General features: G+C 46.0%; 1 protein-coding gene across 5 annotated transcripts in view; it reads left to right on the top strand.

Moving 5' to 3' along the window:
- Window positions 1-716: 716 nt before the first annotated feature.
- Window positions 717-5,134, top strand: part of TMEM50B (transmembrane protein 50B) — a 34,285-nt gene continuing 29,867 nt past the window's right edge. For 3 of the 5 annotated variants that reach the window (XM_027587155.2, XM_027587158.2, XM_027587156.2), the window contains exon 1: window positions 717-868. The gene's annotated coding sequence lies outside the window, so the exon portion shown is untranslated. Of the gene's footprint in view, window positions 869-1,059; window positions 1,463-2,977; window positions 2,993-5,134 lie in introns of those variants that run through there. The other 2 variants (XM_027587159.2, XM_027587157.2) reach the window with 2 other exon arrangements.

Here is a 5,134-nt window from a genome sequence, read left to right as displayed (position 1 = left end):
TGCTTTACCTAAAGAGCCAGCCAGGCACCACAAGATGTAGTCTTTAAAGGAGACAGTTGGTTTTGGCTAATTGAATTTAAATTAAAAGAATAAATTAAAAAAAAAAAAAAGAAAGGAGACGGTTGGAAGAGACCCGACTATAAGGAAGCCAAAAGTCTGGGTGGATCCCTGGAAAAGTATCAGGCAGAATTAGAAGACTAGTTGTACCGTGCTCGTTACCTCGGGTAACAGTACTAGTTGGTAGCCTTGGATGAGAAACTTCACTTTTCCAGACTTCCATTGCTCAGTGGTGGAGATTAGAAAAGGGCATCCCTACAGACCTTCAGTTCCTCAGAACCCTTTTCTGGAGCACATGCCCTACTGTGGGCAGCTCGCGCGGCCAACGCCGCTGTGGGCCTTATAGGCAAAGAAGTCCCTGCCATCTGGGTCTTGGGCTCCCCGCGCGCGTGATCTCACGGATGCCGCACTCGAAGTCCACCAGCAGAAACGCAGCGGTGGGCACCCGGCCCCAGTCGCCGTCTAGAAGACAGCACTACCGGTCAGGTGTACGCGGCCGCGAACCCTAAAGGCGCAGCAGTCAGCCCACAGCTCCCAGAGCCGCAGAGACGCGGTACCCTCGCCCCGCCCCCTGGCGCCCCCGCCCCGCCCCTCGAGCCCCGCCCCGCCCCTTCGGCCACTTGCTGCGTGCCGATTGGTCGCTGCGGTGCGCACGGCGCCGCACCCCGCCGGCCCCTCTAGCCTAGCGCTGGCCGTCCGCTCCCGGCTCCCGGGGACTGAGGTGGAGCGGTGGACGCTGGCCGGGTTACGGCACAGCCGCCACCTCCTCTGAGCGCGCGCTCGGGGTCGGCGTGGGTGTCGGGGAGGCCAGGTGAGTGCGGCCGGTCGGTCTCGGGGCGCGCGGGGGGCTCGCGCCCGCCGTCCACGCGCGCAGAGGCGCCCCCGGCCGGCCCGGCCTGCGCGGTGCGGCGGCGCCCAGCCCGGCCTCTCCCTCTCCCGCGCCCGGCGCCGCCCGGCGGAACGGGCCCGCGGAGCGCCGCCGCAGCCTGCGGACCGGAGACCTCCACCGCTCGCTCCGGCCCAGCCCGCGTCCCCTCGGGCCGACCGTGGCCGTGACGCGCGGGGATCCGCTCTCGACCCGGGCGGGCCGCACCGCCGCGTTACCTGGCCGTCCATTGCCGGTCTGGGGAGGTCTGGAAGGTTCCCATCTCGAGCCTCTCGGCTTCCCAGGGCCACGGGCAGGGGAGAGAGGCGGTGGACGGCTAGCACGGGGAGTCTGGGGGCGACTCAGGTACTTCGTCGCCCCTCTCGTGTGCTCCGAACCATTGCTGGGAATATTGTCAGTGTTCTGTGGACTTTGCCGACTCTGGCCTTAGGAGAGTCAGGTACAGAGGTGGGAAGAGGAAATGTACGAGGCGCAGCTTTCTTTTGATAATTACTCATAAAGTGTGGAGTGTCCTTTTAGGTAAGTAGCAGCAGAAAATTGCCACTGTGGCAGTGGTAGTTGAGCTGGGGAAAACCATTTTGGTTTTTAACCAATAAATTGGGTTCCGAGTTAATCACTGGAAGGTGCTTAATCTCAAATGTAAATATATGACCTTTTTAAAGCCAAAGCAGTGGTGAGATCGACTGTGCTCCCCCCCTTCCTGCTCTTAGTGCCCGGTGAGCGTGTGCGTGTGTGTATGCGCGCGCGTGTGTGTGTCTGTGTGTCTGTCTGTGTGGGGGCGGGAGTCAAGCCTCCGACTGGAGTAAATGTGTCATCACTATGGTGCCTCTCAAAGACAATTTCTCTTTTCGGAGTGTCCCACCTCTTCTCTCAAACTCTTCGTCTACCTGTACCGTGAATCCCTTTTCTTAGCAATTCCCAAGGCTCTTACTCCCGGGCTTGTCACACTATTCTTTTCCCATCGTCGTTAGTCTCTTATTTGTCCTCTCGTGTTTCAAATCCGCTTTGGTTTCAAACGTAGAACACACCTTAAACGTTTTTAGCGATTACAGTGTTGCAAGAGTCTTCGCTCTTAAAATGAAAATCAAAAGTTATCTTGAATACTGATACTGCAGGAAAAGCAGGTTTAATGAGAGCAGCAGGAGGATGTCGTTTTCCTCTTCCGGAGACACGCCCTCCCCTCCCCACCCAACCCCCATCCTATGCCCGCTGGGATTCCCGCAGCCCTAACGGGCCGGTCTTAATGAATTCACTGATGGAGTCCAATGGTAGAACATTTATCTGATTAGTTTATCCTTATTTGCTACTTTTAAGTGATAACAATAATATATCTAGGTTGTAAAAAAATTTTTTTTAACGTTGCAGAAGAATATCAAGTGAAAAGTTCAAACAGCACGAAAGTGTATCAAGTAAAAAGTGGGAATTCCTTGTTCACTTTTCATCCTTTATATCTTCAGTTCCAATCCCTAGGAAGAGATCATCCCATAACTGTTGGGCAGTTGACTTATAATCATATCAGGACACATTTCCATATATGTATGTGTGGACCTACCTCATTTTTAAAACGCTGCGTAGTATGCCTTTGTTTAGGTGTACTGTAATATGTTTTATTGGTCCAGTACTGATGGACATTTTCGATGTTTCTGGATTTTAGCTGTTAAAAGCCTTGTTGCATGAAAATCCTTTTGCCATTGTAGGATAAGTTTCAGGTAGATAATTTAAACAGATTATTGTACTTCAGTATAATGTGAGTGCCCTTTCCACCAGGAATGGTTTTTACAATTTAGAAGATTTTACAATTTAGAGGCAGCAGCTAAATTTGTTTAAGTGCATTTCTTAGAATCGGTGTGTCCTTTTATATTTAGAGACTGGATCAAGAAAATTTTGAGGACCTGGTTAAATAATGGCGAATTTTTAGATCTTGTTTCCACTTAGTGGTGTTGACTTTAAGGTTATATTCATTCATTTGATTGGCTTGGCAGGAATAAATAGAGGAGGCCTTCAGGAAGAGATTTGTGAAGAGACATATTTTGTGTACTTTGTCCTGTGGTAAGCACCTTGAATATCCAGTCATAACAAATTCTTGTTCTCTTTTTTAAATGTTTCTTTTATTGGGAAATGTATCCCAGGTGCAAAAAAAAGTGTGTAGAACATACAAACATATGTGTGTGTGTACATATATGATAATATGTGATTTTTATATATACATATATATAAAGAATATGATTGCTATGATCATTGTATCTACCATCAGATTAAGAATTAAAACATTTGCATCTTTCTTCCAGAGGTAGCCTCTATTCTGATTTGTTGATCTTTCTCTTGCTTTTTTTAAAATAAGCTTTACACGGGCGCCTGGGTGGCTCAGATGGTTAAGCGTCTGCCTTCGGCTCAGGTCATGATCCCAGGGTCCTGGGATCGAGTCCCGCATCAGGCTCCCTGCTCGCCGGGGAGCCTGCTTCTCCCTCTGCCTCTCTCTCTCTCTCTGTCTCTCATGAATAAATAAATAAAATCTTTAAAAAAAAATAAGCTTTACACATATATACACAAATACACACATATACATATATATTTACACATATACATAAATGCACGCACACAACAGATACGTACACATCCTAAACAATATATTTGGTTTTGAATGAATAGTGTTAAGATCTCACGCAAATAGATAATGAACATGTTTCAGAGTTTTATTTAACTGTTAGAGAGAGTGCCACGGAAAGCTGGTTTTAAGAGAATTTAAGGAATATATATATATATAGTCCCCAGGGAAAGGAATATCTGAACAAAATTCCCGAGTTAGATATAATTGGTTAATGTTACACACAGCAACAAAATCATCATGCCTTTGGGATTATTCTTTTCTACCAGGCTAGAAAAATCATAACACCTTATTAATTTCTCCAGTTAAACTAAACCTTACGGGACTATAAACTGTGTCTTTATTAACAGTGGGTTTTTCATTTAATAATTAATTGTTATTAATTACAGTTATTATTATAATTTATTAATTATTAATTATTTCCCCCAGAATGCAAATGAATTCCAAACAGGCTTATTAGAAAATACTGGAGCTTTCTAAATTTGAGATTAAAATTTTATTTCATAATTGTAAGCCCAGACCTGACCGCATAAGGAAAGCACGTTATTGTCGCTATTAGATGAAGTTTTCCAGGAAAAGATGAGCAGAACAGAATGGCTTCCCCTTCCCTGCCTGTTTATAGGAGGTCTTTCTGAGGAAGTTAGTGGGTAGTGTTGTGAGTGAGTCCTAGGAAGTGGGGTTCACCACAGTAAGGGCTTCTGGAAGGCTCGAGTGTGGATCGCATACAGGCACCTTGTTTTATTGTGCTTTGCAGATACTGCCTTTATTTATTTATTTATTTATTTATTTATTTATTTATTTATTTATTTATTTAATAAAATGAAGGTGTGTGACAGCCCTGCATGGAGCAAGCCTATCAGCACCTTTTTTCCAACAGCATTTGCTTGCTTCATGTCTCTGTGTCACATTTTGGTAATTCTTGGCGATATTTCAAACTTGTTTATTATTATATTTGTTATGGGTGTGATCTGCATGACTTGCTGAAAACTCATATGATGCTTCACATTTTTAGCAACGAAGTGTTTTTAATTAAAGTATGTGCATTGTTTTCTTAGATGTAGTGCTCTTGCATACTTAACAGGCCACAATATAGTGTAAACATAGCTTTCATAAGCACTTGGGAAACAAAAAAATTCATTCAGCTAATTTTACGAGGATATTCACTTGATTGCTGCGGTCTGTAACCGAATCTATAATATCTCCGAGGTCTGCCTGTACTGGAAGGACAGCAGAAATGAGAGAGTGAACTGCTCTGTATTTTCTGCTTTTTTAGCTCACGTGGCCTGCCTGCAGTTACCACGGTCGGTCAAAGCAGAACCTTTCTGTGAAGGAAGTGAGTGTCCTCTGCTGATGCAGCTGCAGGGCTTGGAAGGGGAGCAGGAACTGTATCACCATATGATCAAGATCAAGCCAAGCCCAGCTGAGTACAGATAGGAATCTGGGCCAGGTTTCGGGGCATTTAGTCGTCAGGTTAAAAAGCTGGTATAGCAGCTGGGAGATGTCTGTCTCAAGTTACACTACTTCAATCTGGCCTGGTTATCCTCCTTGTCTGGGGCACAGCTGGATTCTCTTTAGTTCTCCTGTGT

This window comes from Zalophus californianus, chromosome 1, assembly GCF_009762305.2.
Source record: "Zalophus californianus isolate mZalCal1 chromosome 1, mZalCal1.pri.v2, whole genome shotgun sequence".
Classification (NCBI taxonomy): Eukaryota; Metazoa; Chordata; class Mammalia; order Carnivora; family Otariidae; genus Zalophus; species Zalophus californianus.
This window is presented reverse-complemented; position numbering and strand designations above follow the sequence as displayed.